Below are 17822 nucleotides of genomic sequence, written 5' to 3'. Positions count from 1 at the left end.
ATGGTTGATGTCATCTAAAATGCTTATAATAGAGGGTCAGTGATTCTTGATGCCTCTGCCCAGATTTCTCTCATCCCTCTTTCTCCCTCCCTTCCTCCTGTGTCCTCTATAGTGCTATGGAGGCCAGATTCTCTTTGATAATACAGTGCTGTTCACTATAGTGGTGAGAAAGTGGGAGCTTAAGATCAGCTGAAGTTTACTGAAGCAATTGAACTAAATTATTGTTTTCCAGTAACCTCAGTAACATGTACTAAATTGGATAAGATAATATTTACATAAGGTGCATTGCCCATGACTGGCATTTAAAAAGTTCTGCAGAAAGACATTGTATTAAGTTTTGATATTTCCCCCTATTACTTCCTAGAGTCTTATTTTTCCGATGATTTAATTTCTAATACAAGGCAATTATGATCTAATTTATGGCAATGAATCTAAATCCTGCCATATATGCAGAAGTCATATGAGGTAAAGCTCGTGGGCAAGTACAGATCTTTGTAATTTCAATGCATTTTTATGATCCTTAACACAGACCTTACAAGCCATTTTTCAGGTTTTTCAGGTTTTCTCTTGTTGTCTGAACTCCATTGTTAAATAATGCTTATTCCACCAGACAGCACTGAGTTCGGATAATAAAAGCATTTTTGCAAACTTAGGTAAAGCCCTGCTTTAGGGTAGGACCCATGTGCCAATTTTCCTTCATGATTAGTTTCCCAAAATACTGCTTTCTTTTTATGTATTAATGAGACAGAAAAGGTTTGGTAGAATAGTCATTATTGCTATTAGGAAACAGCTTTTCAAGTTAAAAATAACAAGGCCATGAGATCTGGCTGTCTTACCAGGCTGGGTAAAACCTTACAGATATTACTATAGAGAATAATTCCACATTGTGTCAAGGGCCGAATCAGCCCTTTTTTCTTTCACACTCACTTTTTAGATCCTATTATGATGGAAATGGGCTGCGAATGAGCTCCAATTGCATCCAGACTTGAAAAGCTATTTCATAACTGTTTTTAATCTATTTAAGAGTATAACCCCCAGATAAGATTTTCAATCTATTTCTCATATAGAAATAGAAAGTATTAATAAGAAAAGAGCAGTTATTCCCAAATTCTTCTTTTCACATGGAATCATGAAATCATGCTTCTGTTGAATGTTTAAGAAAAAGGGTGCATGTTACCATAAATAAAAGTACACCCCTACCTCTCCTACTCATGCTAAAAAAAATTAACCCAGAAGTTACTTATTGATGGCCTACAATCAAATGTGCAAACACTATACTTAGGGAACATTAAAATAGCTCGTTATAATGGGGTGGCAATTCATTTCATTTTCCATATATACACACAAACAAACTTTAACATTGGCTACCTTTAATGTATTTACCATGAAGAAAAAAGTTCACAATAGTATAATTTAAAAAAAAATTGTGGCCGGGCGCGGTGGCTCACGCCTGTAATCCTAGCACTCTGGGAGGCCGAGGCGGGTGGATTGCTCAAGGTCAGGAGTTCGAGACCAGCCTGAGCGAGACCCCGTCTCTACTAAAAATAGAAAGACATTATATGGACACCTAAAAATCTATATAGAAAAAACTAGCCGGGCATAGTGGCGCATGCCTGTAGTCCCAGCTACTCGGGAGGCTGAGGCAGTAGGATCGCTTAAGCCCAGGAGTTTGAGGTTGCTGTGAGCTAAGCTGACGCCACGGCACTCACTCTAGCCTGGGCAACAAAGTGAGACTCTGTCTCAACAAAAAAAAAAAAAAAAAAAAAAAAAAAAAAATTGTACTGCCTGCAAATTTTAGAGGAAGAATTAAAAGGAGCAAAAACTTATATAGCAGAGATCCTGTGTTGTGCTTTTCTTGAAAATACTGAATATATCATCAGCTCCTATTAAACATTTTCTTCTCTTGCTAGTAACCTATGCTTTCTCTCCTCTGATAAATTCAATATAAAGTATTACTATAAAACCAATAAGACTTTCTTTTTATGTGTTAGTTATCAACCAGGTGAGATCATTGACAGGTTTGAGGCACTGAATTTTGAAGACAGCCTTGGCTCTTTGAATGTTTGAGTAAATATTTCAAAAACACATCAGCTGAGTGCTGTATTAAGCTAAGAGGGGATTGTCTGAGGTCCTCAAGGCAACAGATCTAGCTCTACCTTTTTAATCACCTAAACGTGTTATTCCAGATTTTGCAGCATCCAAAATACCCCTAGTACCAAGTAACACAGTGTCCTCCTTTTGGGGAGGGGGTAAAAATTTAATATTCTATAGCACAATGAGGAGGGGGCAAATTGGCAAAGAACCCTATATTGGCTAACAAAAAACGTTTAAGTAAATCTCAATATGGTCTACTGTTAAAAATGTAGCTTAAGTATCTTTACCTCTGTTCTTTTTCTTTTGGAGAGTCTTGTTGCATTGTTGAATATTGATGTTAATGAGCTTTTAAATGAAAAAATGCTAAGTTAGGAAATCATCCTGCTTTTCATTAAAAAATCATCAAAGCCTAGGCTTCTACCCTGATAATTAAAACCTAATATGCAATATTCATGATAGTTATAATTTCTTCATTACCTTTCTCAATGAATCTGTGAGTGGATATTGATATCCAAGGGTTGGCTTTAACTTAATTATTGTGATGTTTCTAGTATCACTGCATTTTTCCCCAAAAGCTTGAGGCCTATAACTATTCATGAATCACTTCCCCTCTATGTGAGATGCAGTCCAAGATGAATTACCCTGTTTCATTTTATCAAGAGCTTAATTTTAATAATTACTTGCTGCACAAATAAAATAAGAGAAGCAATGAAGTTCTTATTGATAAAAGTCACACGTTTTTGATAAAAGTTATTTTTGGCTACTCTCCTTGAAGTTTTCTGTAAATTTTGATTGCGATAGCTAGCATGGGGTAGAATAAAATTACAAAGGCTACTTAAAGAAGTAATTAATAGCACATTAAATTGCCGTGTCTTGTTTTAAATTGTTTATAGGGGCTTTATGATGGTCTTTCTGGTATTTAATGCTCAAGTGCCTAGTTATATAATCTGGTAGTAGTATTCTTGAAGGCAGTTTCTAGGATGAGCTCAAAACCAGTTCTTTCCTAAAAGTTTAGGGGAATGAGCAGATAAAATGAGTTAGAATAGGTATGCTAATACAAAAAAAATGTAGTGAGAAAAGGTAATGCTCAGGAGTGTTTAATAGGTGACACAGAAATTAAACCTGAGAGCTCACTGGAACACCATGCTTAAACATTGCTGTGGATGTCAGGATAAGCATAAAAAAACATATACAGTCAGTGCCTTTGTAGCCCTCAGTAAATAATGCATTTGAAAGTTAAGTATGCATGAATTTTTTACCTGGCTTAGTGTTACTGGTTGCCAAAGGTACTGAAATCCATAGCACTGTTGATATACATAATAAATAGTGTTTACTGGATAAATTGTCAGATGTTTGGTAGCAAAAAAAAAAAAATAAAGGAAATTTTCCATTGTATTCAGAAATTATGTTGGATTTTATTTAAAAAAAAAAAAAAAAACAGAGGAAACAGTGTGTCATACCAGATGACATACAATTATTCTACCAATATTAAAATCAAAGTTCTTTTGGGGCCAAGCCCACTGTACTTGATGTATAGAGATGGTGTTCTAAAGATTTGATCCTTTGCCGTTTCTTAGAGCATAAATATTTTATGACACCTGAAATTTGTGGCAACAAGGATTAAGCATCTCTTCCACTTCCTGGACCTGGCGACCTGGGAATGCATTTGTCTATCATACGGTAAGATAAGAATAAAATTAATTAAGATAAGATGTAGACTTTCAGGTTCCCTAAGACTACAGTATCATCTGATGTCTCTTTCTAAAGATGGAATTAAATTTCCCTTATGATGCATTTCCCTGATGAGAGGAGAGAGTTCTGTTGCCTTTGTGGTTCTTTGTAATTTTCTATGTTAACCCTGAGGCAGACAATTAGTACAAAGAAATTGGAGAAGATGAAATGCCCTATTAATAACTAATAAAGTATATAGGTCTAGTTCTAGGACACACACAGTGAATAGGGCATCTCTTGAAAGCGTTCTCACCTGTGCCTGTGCACGTCATTGCAGGACCCTACTGCTGAGGTACACCAAGACTGATCATCTAGATTTCAATGCTCATAAGTTGATGGGAAAACGTTGGGGTGGGGAGGAGAGATAAGAGGATAAAAGCCGTTGTAATTGCGGGGAGCAGGAGTAGAACATGTTTCTATATCTGCCATCACCACCTTTAAAATAGCAATGAAGATTGAGCCAAAATTCCCCATATTAGTAGCAGCTAGATTCTGGTGGCTGTATGCCTGGCCATAATTGCTCTCTCTGACACTCTGTGCTTATTTGGTAGATATAAAAAAACAAACAAACAAACAAATGAACAAAAAAACCCACTATTCCATATTAATGTTAATTGTGTGCCAGGGGTTGTTCTAGGTTCTAGAATTATAAGAGAAAAACAAATCAGTTTAGTGTTTAAGAACTCTGGAGTCAGGCAAACTTCCCAAAACACTTTAGTCACCAACAAATGTGAAAGTGAACAAGTTAATATCTTTTCTATATTTTTCTTAACTAAAAAGGTTAATGAGGATAGTATCTATTAACAAAATGCAGAGAGTGTTAAATAATTAACATATTGCTTAGTAAAGTGTGATCAATGTTTATATATTGGCAAATGTTGTTAATGCTGTGTCAGGTAATATACTAAGTGGGGGATTACAAAAATATATGTATCCTGGTTTTGTCTGCTTACCTGGGATAGAATCCAGAGTTAAAAGTGCTTTTCTGTAGAGTGAATTTCTTCCTTCTGGGCAGCTGGTTTCACCTGTAAGTACTTTGGTTATCAGCCACTAAGTCTAAAGGAAAAAATTGGTAAGATAATTATTGGATGTCTTGAGCTAGGCATGCTCCTGGCTACCTGGGAGCCTTCAGTATGTCTGAGCTCAGGGAGAACCTTATCTAAGAAGTAGATTAAGGATTCTGCCATTTACTCGGGAGTTCCATTGGCCAGACTATGAGCAGAGTTCTACATTCATTGTGATTCCTTCCTTCCCTGTAAGATGTGGCATCTAATTTCAGGATACTTTAAATGTAGTGCATAGACACATAAATTAGAAGAAGAAAAAACAATGAAGAAAAATGGAAAATCTAGATGAGGAGAATTATGGAATATACAATTATTCAACAACTATTCAATAGTTGTCTATCTTTATAGAGTACATGTGATTTTGATACAGGTATACAATGTGAATTAATCAAATCAGGGTAATGGAGTATCCATTATGTCAGGCATTTATTATTTGTGTTAGGAATATTCCAATTCCACTTTTTTGGTTATTTTAAAGTATACCCTAACTTATTGTTGATTATAATCTCTTTGTTGTGCTATCAAATATTGTTCATTCTATCTAACTAACTGTATTTTTGTACCCATTAACCATCCCCAATTTATTTCCCTCCTCCCCACTACCCTTTCCAGCCTTTGGTTACCATCATTCTACTCTCTATCTGTGTGAAACCAATTGTTTTTAATATTTAGCTGCCATATATACATGACAAAATATGAGATTTTTCTTTCTGTGCTTTGCTTATATCACTTAACATAGCGTTCTCCAGTTCCATCCATGTTGTTAATATGGCAGGGTTTCATTCATTTTTGTGGCTATCTAATATTCCATTGTATATATATATTACATTTTCTTTATCAATACATCTGTTGATAGGCACTTAGGTTGATTCCAAATCTTGACTATTGTGACTAGAGCTGCAATAAACATAGAAGTGAAGATATCTTTTTGATATACTAAATTTCCCTCCTTTGGATTTATACCCAACAGTGGGATTGCTGGGTCATAGCGTAGTTCTATTTTTAGCTTTTTGAGGAACCTCCATACTGTTCTCCATAGTGGTTACACTAATTTTCATTCCCACTAACAGCGTACAAGTGTTCCCCTTTCTCCATGTCTTCACCAGCATTTGTTATTGCCTATCTATTTGATAAAAGCCATTTATACTGGGGTTTTGATTTGCATTACTCTGACGACGAATGATGTTGAGCACTTTTTCATATGCCCATTGGAATTTGTATGTCTTCTTTGGAGAAATGTCTATTTGTATCCTTTGCCCATTTCTTAAAATCAGATTATTTTATTTTTCCTGTTGAGTTGTTGGAACTCCTTCTATATTCTAGTTATTAATCCCTTGTCAGATGGGTAATTTGCAAATATTTTCTCCCATTCTTTGGGTTGTCTGTTCACTTTTTTGATTGTTTCCTTTGCTATGCAAAAGGTTTTAAATTGATGTGATCCCATTTGTCCATTTTTGCTTTGGTTGCCTGTGCTTTTGATATTACTCAAGAACTCCTTGCCCAGACCAATGTCCTGAAGCATTTCCTCAATGTTTTCTTTTAGTAATTTCATAGTATCAGGTCTTAGATTCAGGTTTTTAATCCATTTTGATTTGATTTTTGTATATGGTGAGAAATAAGGGTCTAGTTTCATTTTTCTGCATATGGAAATTCAGTTTTCCCAGCACCATTTATTGAAGATACTGTCCGTTCCCCACTGTATGTTCTTAGCTCCTTTTTTGAACATAAGTTCACTATAGATGTTTGGATTTATTCCTGGGTTCTCTATTCTGTTCCATTGATCTATGTGTCTGCGTTTTATGCCAGCACCATGCGGTTTTAGTTTCTATAGCTCTGCAGTATAGTTTGAAGTCAGGTACTGTGATTCCTCCACTTTTGTTCTTTTGGTAAATGTGATTGCTCATCTGATTTTTGGTTCCTCCGAAGGTGCTAGGTTGCATGCACAGTTTAGAATTTGGTGTTTGTGTGGAGGGAAAATTGCTGGAGGTTTCTATTTGGCCATCTTGCTCTCAGGGGTGGGGTTTTTAAATCTTCCTGATTCCTTCACTCCTAGCTCTGTGATTTATAGGCTGTTTGGAGTAAGCAGTTAACTGCCCTTAATTCAGCTTTCTTATCGGTGCAATGGAGTTAATCACAGCATTTCTACTTAAGTTTATTGCAGGTTATTGCAAGGTGATGTACCATATCTGGTGTCTAGCACAGTGCCTGACATGTAGTAGGCTCTCAGCAAATGAAACCAATAAGAAACACTCAAGGTGAATAGTTCTGGGGCTTGTAAGTGTTTTTTCTCCTCTGCAAAAGTCAGTTAAAAACCATACAGCATAATGCCAGGCTAATTGTAGGCTAGTTTTGACTAAGTGTCCAGACTTTTTGTATGGCTCCCTATTTTATAGCTTCCATGAAGTATCTAACTCTGTTAGAGATCACCAGGCCTTTACTCCAAATCTATGTTCTTTCCTTCCATTCCATTTTTATTCTTATTAGAAGTAAATTCCAAAGATAAGAACATTTTGTTTTCCAATGATTTTAACTATTTTTGTCATGTACAATGCCATCTTGTAATAAATGAAGTAAACATTAATGAAAATTAGGTAGGAAGATAGATATGCCATATCTATTAAATTCCCCATGCTTTATATAATCTTCACTTATGTCATAAAACAGTGAGAGTACATAGTAGAATGAGTAACAAGAGAGGAAAAATTGTACTACAATTGTACTAAGCCCATATTACTACACATATCCACAAGAAAGTCCTTTTCATATTATGTACAAAACAAATCAAATAAAAAAATTCTATTCCTCAACAGGAAATTTCTTGTGGTTGTTGAATTACTATATTCTTTTTTTTTTTTTTTTTTTTGAGACAGAGTCTCACTCTGTTGCCCAGGCTAGAGTGAGTGCCGTGGCATCAGCCTAGCTCACAGCAACCTCAAACTCCTGAGCTCAAGCGATCCTCCTGTCTCAGCCTCCCGAGTAGCTGGGACTACAGGCATGCACCACCATGCCCAGCTAATTTTTTCTATATATATTTTTAGCTGTCCATATAATTTCTTTCTATTTTTAGTAGAGATGGGGTCTCGCTCTTGCTCAGGCTGGTCTCGAACTCCTGAGCTTAAACGATCAGCCCACCTCGGCCTCCCATAGTGCTAGGATTACAGGCGTGAGCCACCGCGCCCGGCCCACTATATTCTTTTAAACCATATAAAATGACTGTTCCATGATAAAGAAGCCAAGAGTACACCAGGCTAATTATGATATTGGTTTCGGTCCAGGAAAGACTTTTCTTGCAACTTATTAGTGAGTTTATTGGACTGCTAAATCAAAGATTTATTAAAACAAACTCTGTTTTTCTAAGTTTTGCCAAAGCATCAATATTAAAAAAAAATTACCTAAGGCTATAAGACATTGAATAAAAGATCATAAGCTTGAATTTCCAGTTAAAGCAAAGCTAATTTGATTTAAAATGATCAAAGCTTTCGCTTTACCCTTGGATTTTGCAAAATAATGCACCTTATGTAGAAAAGTCTCATTTTGATAAGAAAATTTTGTCTTCAACTGAGGTGAAAAGGTGAGAAATAGGGGAAATCATCTGCTGCCAAAATGGCCTAAGCAGAAGTGGGTTCCTTATTTATAGCCCTGGATTTTAAATGGCAGGTAGCTTTAGCATTATTTGCCTGGGAAACTATTAATTCCTTAATTCCCATGGGATTCACATTTTGATCTGTTCTTTATATTACACAAAATTCACTGCTGGACATGAGAACCCATATGAAGAATATGAACCAATGAACATGATTCTTAATATGAAAATCTCCTTTCTTTACTTTGAATGACTACCTTTCCCTCTAATCAATTTCTATTCATATTTTAAGATCATCTCTGATGCTTACCCTCTGATTTTTTCCATAGTTATTCTCACTCCCAATGCCTCGCCTATTGGCAAACTCCATTCTCACAAACTGAACCCTTAATTTTGTGCTATTCGTAGTCCTTGCTTAGAATATCAGCCGTGCAGGGGTGGGATACGTGCGACCTCAGGGTCACATGTGACCCTCCAGATCCCCAAGTGCAGCCCCTTGACTGAATCCAACTTCACAGAAACAAATCTCCCATTATTAAAAGGATTTTTCTGTAAAATCTGGATTCAGTCAGAAGGCTGTATTCAAAGATCCAGAAGGCCACATGTGGCACCAAGGCTGCAGGTTCCCCATCCCGGCCTGGTAACTGGACTTCAGTTGTTTGTTTCACTGGTGCCCCCACATAGCAACCAAGTGATCCAGGCTCTCATTTCAAGCACCAAATGTAGGGTCTACGGAATGAGATGACACTAAGTCAAACATAGAATTTGGTGATTAGTTAGTGGGAGAGAACATGTGCGGGAAGGTGGGGAGGCAGGGAAGCTGTCGGAGAGGAGAGCAACAGCTTCGATCTGAATGAGAGTCACACGTGCCTCCCAGCCCCGGCAGGCTCTTGTCAACATCTACTTCCCTGAGGTTCCCAAGAGAGAACTTGTTCTGTGGGAGAGGTGCACAGCACGGAATCTGTCATTTGACTGTGTTCCTGCTTCATTCCCTACATAATTCATTTCTAAATTTAATGTGGAAATGAGATTTTTCAAATCCTTTTTGAAACAAAACAAAATAAAAATCCAGGAGGGATTACTGTACTGAAATATCTGAAATGCTCTGGGACATAAGCATCGTTTCCTGAGTGCCCTGCTCATTGTGGCTCAAAAGGAGAGAGGAGATCCTTCCCTTCTCACCATGCCCCCTGCAGCTGTGGCAGAGACAGAGGACAGGAGTGTACCTGGCAGAAACTGCAGCCCCTGGTGGGCATGTGATTGCTCCTCAGTGGCCTATAGGCTCTTAGGAATTCCACTGAGCAGTCACAGCGGGATCCAGCAGGGAACTGCTTTGTTTGTGAGCTCATGCTATTCGTCTCTTTGAGGATCCCAGATATGTTTGATTGGGGAGAGAAAGAACTTTGTAGAGAATTGGCAATCAGTGTCACTGAACGTTCCTTTATTATTAATACTGTGACTCCACATGTACCACCACCTGTTAAATCACAAATAGTCTTGGATTTCAGTGTCAATCTCTTTGGCAAATCTTTCAAACTATAGACAATGAATCAGAATAAGAGATCCAAAACTATTTTTTTTCTGAAGGGCATTTATGTCTTTTGAGTATGAAGTCAGTGAGAACTAGATTGACCCAAGGCTCTTATGATAGAAATTAACTATTAATTGTTCTAGATATACCAGAAATCATTCAAAAACAATTCTTCCTTAGGACAACTATTTTAAATGTTGCCAGTGCTCAGGCGATCACTACAAAGTGCATGATAAACACATTGGGGCTTTCCCCCGACCCTGCCACATTTAATAAGACCAGCATCTTCTGGACAAGGAAGAGAAGTGAAACTAAGTGTTGTAAGCGCTCTATGGAAAATACTCCTGTTCCTTAAGTGTGACATTTTATACCAGGTATAGAGGTTTATTGAAAATTTTCCCATTAAACCCAGAGATCGAGCTCTTATGATTTTTAGAAGGGACAGAATTCTAGAATTAATTCTGGGCAATCACTGAAAAGGGTAGAAAGGTAGCTCTCATTGACACCCTTAAGAAGCCTGCATGGTCCTGTCTTCTGTCTTTGCAGAGGTACACGTGGACAGAACATGCAGATTAAGAGAGAGAGGTCTGACTCCTCTTTAGCCAATCATATTTGTATTGACTCTCACCATTCTTAACACCAGGAACATTTTCTTGATTGCTTAGTATATGTCAGGCACTATGCTAATTGCTCTACTTATTCATTTATTTGATTCTTTAAACAGCCCAAGGACTAAAGCAGTTCTAACCACAGTTTTCCAATGAGAAAACTGAAAATGAGTAACAGCTCCAAATTCACAGAGATGGCAAATGGCCGAGCTAGGATCTGAATTTAGATAGTCTGATTTGAGAGCCTGCTTTATCCATGAGTGCTTTCTCCTGCCTCCTGAAACTCCTGGTTATTTAAATTCAAGGATTCTTTTATCTACCTGAAGGAAATGATGGAATCTATCTTTCTTCCTTTATATCTGTCTATATAAGGTATGTTGCTATTGTCTCTCAGAGAATTGTAACTGAGCTGCTTACAGCTCAGTTTGCCTTAACTAATAGAAAATGGTGGTCATCCAAAACGTCTTGTTTCCATTTGCAAAATGATCAAACCTAAAAGCTAGGTTTCCTGCTATTTGGGGAGAGGGGATAATTAACTCTCTTCATCCTCGGAGTAAATATCAGTAACCCATTGTTTATAATGGGCTTTCCCATCTTTATTGTTGTTCACCAATTTGAAGGACCAACCCCTACCTGTGACCATCATATTCTCCATCCACCCTCCCATTCTTAGCTGTCAGTTGCTTTTAAGAATCTGGCAGACATGTTGGCTTGATGATTTAAACTCACCATTCTACCACAGCAACAACTTAGTTAGGTCTTCATGACAATCTCAAGCTCAGAATCAAACACAGGCAACATCTTTCCCTTTGCCTCCCTCCTCCCCCATTTACATCCTTTCTTGCTTTTCTGTTAATTCCTTCCTTCTGAAAGGGAAGGTATGTGCCAGGCACTGGGATAGAAACTGGGGTTTTGATAAATAGGAATTAATATTTTTGCATCTGACATTGTATTAGGGGAAGATTGACAATGAAATCTATTATTGTAGTGTAGCAAAGAAATAGTGTGATAGGAACTCAGAAGGTCTAGAAGAAATGTAATCTTGGTAAACCACATCTTGGGGGTTGTGGGCCCCTCATATGTAGTGTTTGCTGATTTCCAGTTGTTAATAATCCCACTCTAGAAGATTTCAAGCTACCTAAATCATATTGCTGAATGTAGAATTGCAAAGAGATACACATATTTGCTCTCATAAGCCAGTGTGAGTCACCTCCAGCATGCTGGCCATAAGTGATTCAGATTCATTATTCATGGGTGGTGGAGGAAGCTGTCACATTGAAGTTGACATTTGATTTCTTTCTTGAATTATGAGTGGTTTCTCCCAAGCTGATAAGGGGAATTAAAGCATCCCAGGCTAAGAACAGCAATGCAAAGGGATGAAGTGATTTGAGATCAGATAATAGACTACTATAATAGTAAACATAAGACATGGTGAAGGGAATAGAAAAGAAAAGTGAAATTAAAGAGGCCTTTCCAAGATAGCATCAATAGGAATTGGCAATAAATATTACTGGAGACTAGAAAGAAAGAGAAAAAAACATATAGACAATAGTTTCTAGGCCTCTAGATTTGGGAAATGAGTGACTGCACTACCAATGTATCTGTCCCCATACTCCCAAATCTACTTTTCTGTTCCTGTTTTGGTCAGTCAGGTCTTCTATAACAAATTACCATATAGTGATTTGCTTAAGCAGTATTTATCTCTCAGAGTTCTGGAGCCTGGGAAGTCCAAGATCAAGGTGCTTAGAGATTTGGTTCTGGTGAGGACACACTGCCTGGCCTTCTTCTTGCTGTGGCTCACATCACAGAGCAGGGAGAGAGAATGTAAGCTCTCCCACCCTTTCTTATAGAGGTACTGATCCCACTCACGAGGGCTCCACACTCATGACCTAATTAACTTCCAAAGACACTACCAGCTAATACCATCACACTGGGGATTAGGATTTCAACATATGAATTTTGAGGGGGCACAAACATTCAGTCCATTGTACTTCCAGGTATCACTTCACAACTCTACTCTTTATCTAATTTGTGATCCCAGTTGCTTCTCCTGTCCATCCTGCCCCTTCATCAAATAGCATTTTTGTTGATTCTGCCTCTAATTTTGCCTGATGCTTATAAACTTTCATCCTCCTTTATCCCTGATGCCAATAACTTAGACTTACCGTTTCTGATTTTTCCTACTGAAATATCTTTTAGTTAGGCCTCTGTGCTAATAAGCATACCCCCTGTTCTCTGCTCTCTACTTTTTTTTCAGTCTATTATTTCTACACAAAAACTTTTTTTTTCACTTGTTTAAAATAATTCATGACTTTCATGACAAAATCTGAAATTTTCAGTGTGTCTCATCTTTCATGAACTCACATGGTGTGCGACATACTATAGGAAATTCTCCTGAGTCATTCCAGCCTGGCTACATTTAACAACCAGTTTCATTTACCTTTAACTCACCTTTTCTCACCCATGGGAGTTAAATTTTAATCATCCACTAAGATTCTAGGCTTAAGCATTACCTTCCCTGAGTATACCAGAAAATATCTCTTTTCCGTAACTTTATACATATTATTCTGATGGTCAACTTACTTTTCTTCCATATCTCTTAAACTCTTAAACTCCTTGATATGTATCTTTACATCCTTTCATTCTGTATTCTCTATTTACCCATGTTTATTATAAATACGTGATACATTTACTAGTTCAATATAGATTCATAAATATACATTACTAAACAAGAAAACACATGCATGTGTATATATAAACATATACACATGCAGACAGAATAAGTATATATGTAAATTATATATATGCATATATGTATAAATTTCATACACACACATACTTTATTTCCAAGGGTTAAATAATTATAAGCATGACTGAGCTGCTACATTACTATATTAAGTTACAAAACTGTTTTTCATATCTACTTATAGGTTCATATTATTTCACTTTGGTCTCTCATTGTTCAGCCATCCCTGTATTTATTTCTTATTAAATTTCTGTTTCTTTCTTTATAATTGATATTACAAATGGTCTCTACTATTCTGCAGTCATCACTTCCACTTTGAGCCCTTCATTCTCACAAAATAACCCCAATTCCTTCTTTTCTGAGATCAAGTTCAAACAATATAAAGCTGTTCCTTTTTGGTGCTTCAAAATGCTTCTTCTGTATCTGTACCTGCTAAGCTTTTAAAATGTATATTCCTCATCTTGTTTATTTCTGACTTGACTAAACACTGGCTCCAGAATTTGTCAACATTCTCTCTTATATCTTCATAGCTCCATTTTTTATTAGCTATTTCCCCACATCTATAAACAAACTTGTCTTTGTTCTCCTAGGCCATATTTTCTCCAGTTGGATATATCCTTAAGCTATTCTTTTAGCTCTCTTCTTTTCTGCAATGTGTACTTTTCAAAAGAGTTTTCTAAACTATGTTCCCTTTTTGTTCCTTTAACATTAATTCCTCAGTCATTTTTACAGTAGCTTTTATCCCCACTCCTCTGTGATAATTTACTGCTAAGTTCTCACCATGTGCCTAAAGACAAACTGTTTTATCAGAGAGCACGTTGATTGACCTCTCTGCACCTGAATTTTTCACACTTGATCTATGCTACTGTTTTGCTGTCTTCCTGCAGCTTCTTTCCTAATCCTAACTCCATAATCATTTCCCCAAACCATTCCTTTGGCCCCTTTTTAGATAATTTCAACTAACATTGTTGGGTGCTCTACATCTTTTTGAATATTTAGTGTTAGGTATTTAACTTTAGTCAATCTAATGGGGGTGCAGTATAATCACATTGTGGTTTTAGTTTGCATTTCACTGATGACTAATGATGCTAAGTACATTTTTGTGGACTTATTTGCCAATTTTACATAGGAATCTATAAATATTCCTCTTTGAAATGAGTTTTCAGATTTTGGGGTCATGTTTTGTTGGGTTGTTTGTTTTCCTTTATTGACACGTAGGAGTGCTTTATATATATTCTGAATTATAGTTTTTAACAAATGTGGATCTTCCTATCAAGAGCTTGGCCTATTGACTTTTAATGGTGTCTTCTGAAAATCTGAAATTTTAATTTTGAGGAAATCCAATTTATCATTCTATTTAAATTTATGGTAGTCCTTTCAGTATTCTGTTAAATGGACATATTCCTATTCCAATATGCAACACTACTCTTTATTTAATATGTGATCCCAGTTGTGAAGTTAGTTTCCTATATTATCTTCTGGAAGTTGAAAATGTTAGCAGTTATATCTATGATCCATCACATATTAATTTTTATAGTTAATGTTAAGCAGTGGTTGAGATTTATTTTCCATCTAATGTATAGTCAGTTATTCCAGCACCATGTGAGAAAAAATACTACCCTCTTTTAATCATTTGGCATCCTTGTAAAATCAAAAAACAGTACTTATGAGTGTTTGTACCTGAACTCTCTGCTGTGCTTCATTGATCTATTTTTTAATCCTTATATTATCACCAAAAACTATTTTGATTACTGCAGAATTACAGAAACCTTGAAAGTAGGTAATTTAAGTCCTCTAAATTTGTACCTCTTTTTCAAGGTTAATTCGGTAGTCCCAGGTCCTTTATAATTTCATATAGATTTTAGAATAAACCTGCCAATTTCTGCCAAAAAACTGCTACAACTTTGAATGAGATTAAATTGACTCTTGAGATCAGATAAAAAATTGACATTTTAACAGTACAGACTCCTCCATTGCATTAACATCTCTGAACTTATTTTTTTAAAGAACGTTTTCTTTTGTCCCCAGTGTGATAGCTCTTACACGTGTTTCATTATAATTATTTCTAAATATTTTATGTTTTCTTAGTAATGATAAATCATGTATTTCAATTTAATATCCCAATTCTTATTACTAGTCTATAGAGATAAATTTATATTGGTTAAAGACTTTGTTTTCTATGAATTCACTGAATTTACTTGTTAGTTGTAGTATTTTTTTGTGCATTCCTTAGGGTTTTTCACATAATATAATTGTATCAGAAAAAGCATATTTTTACTATTTTCTTTTCTATCTGTACGTTTTATATTTATTTATTTTGTTGAAGATAAACCCTTCATAAAATGTTGAAAGATATGATGAAAGTGGACATCCCTGCCTTCTCTCTAATCATGACGAAAATTTTCAGTATTTTCCCATTAAATATTGCATTAGCTCCAGGAACTTTTATATTTCTGCTTTGTAAGGTTTAGGAAGTTTCTTCTTATTTCTAGTTTGTGGAGTTTTTTTTTGTTGTTGTTGTTGTGAATCTGTGTTAACATTGTCAAACGTCTTTTCTACATTATTGAGTTGATTATATTTTTACATAGCTTTTTCTGTTAATATGGTGAACTACATTTACTTAATTATAAATATAAACATGATCTTGCATTTCTGAGATTACTGCTTATTTTTTCATTTTTATATAATGTTTCTTTTGATCTCCTACCATTTTGTTAAGGATTTTGCACGTATATTCACAATGAATATTGCTTTGTAATCTTATATTCTTATAATCTTGTCTAGTTTTGGTATCAGGATTACTTGATTATTCTGTCCTCATAAAATATATTAGAAATTCTCTCTCCTCTATTTTCTGAAACACTTTATGTAGAACTGATGTTTCTTCTTTAAGTGTTTAATACCAAATTCTAGTAGCTATCTGTGCCTGGAACTGTAATTGTAGGAAGCTTTTTGAATACAAACTCAGTTTCTTTAATACATACTCAGCTATTCAGATTGTGTATTCTGTGTGTCAATTTTAAAATTGAGGCTTAGAGAGTATAACCTAGTTTCCAAAAACTTCACAGCTAACAAAACACGACTCAATTTTAACATGAGCAAAAATTGGGCATTTTGCAAATGAAGATAATTTTAAGTTGTTTTTACCTAGAGAGACTTTATTATGCCAGATAGGAGTGAACACAGATAATGCCAATTCTTCAAGGTTAGAGAAAATATATGAAATGTAAAACTACTGTGATTCTATAGATAAATCAATCACTGATGGACTGCCTACTTTGAACTGACCTTGATGTAGATGTCAAGAAGCATCCAAGCTGCCTGTTGAGGCTTCAGCTGAGGCTGACAGGTTCACACCAGGCTAGTGTGCAAGTGAGTTCATGCATATAGCTGCAACCTGGCCAAATGTTAGCACACTTAAAAACAGTAGAGAAGTGGAAAGAAAAATCTGATGCACGTGATCCTCTTTCAATAACCAAAGTGTTTGACCAAATCATTGCACACTACTTTTGTCTCTTCGCCTTTTTTAATGTGAAGTCATCCTCCAACTGCTAAGATCATTTGACAACAGCCCCTAAACATTTTTCTGAGTTTATTTATACTTTTCAATAAATTTCAATTGTAATGTAGACATGATTGTTGGAAATAATATCGAGGATACAACAAAGGAAAAAACAAAGCAAAATGAAACTGCAGAAGCCTACTTTCAGAATCAACCCTAGAATATTTACTTAATAAAAGTATGTTTATAATTCATAATTGCTATCGCACTGTATTTTAATTAATTTATTTATTTACTTATTTTGAGACAAGGTCTTGCTCTGTCACCCAGGCTAGAGTACGGTGGCGTCATCATAGCTCACTGCAACCTCAAATTCCTGGGCTCAATCCATCCTGCTGCCTCAGTTTTCCAAGGAGCTGGGACTACAGGTGTGCGCCACGACACCCAGCTAATTTTTCTATTTTCTGTAGAGGCAAGGTCTCGCTCTTGCTCAGGCCGGTCTCAAACTCCTGACCTCAAGTGATCCCCTGGCCTCAGCCTCCCAAAGTGCTAGGATTAAAAGTGAGCCACCCACCGGCCTTTCTTTCTTTCTTTGTATATTTATATTTAGTAAGTCATTAACATTTTACAATTAAATGAATACTTTCTTTTAAATTTCTTTTTTTTTTTTTTTTTTTTTTTTTGAGACAGAGTCTCACTTTGTTGCCCAGGCTAGAGTGAGTGCCGTGGCGTCAGCTTAGCTCACAGCAACCTCAAACTCCTGGGCTCAAGCGATCCTCCTGCCTCAGCCTCCCGAGTAGCTGGGACTACAGGCATGCGCCACCATGCCCGGCTAATTTTTCTATATATATATTTTTAGCTGTCCATATAATTCTTTTCTATTTTTAGTAGAGACGGGGTCTCGCTCTTGCTCAGGCTGGTCTCGAACTCCTGACCTTGAGCGATCCACCCGCCTCGGCC

Source organism: Eulemur rufifrons, chromosome 28 (assembly GCF_041146395.1).
Source record: "Eulemur rufifrons isolate Redbay chromosome 28, OSU_ERuf_1, whole genome shotgun sequence".
In the NCBI taxonomy this organism is placed as follows: Eukaryota; Metazoa; Chordata; class Mammalia; order Primates; family Lemuridae; genus Eulemur; species Eulemur rufifrons.
This window is presented reverse-complemented; position numbering follows the sequence as displayed.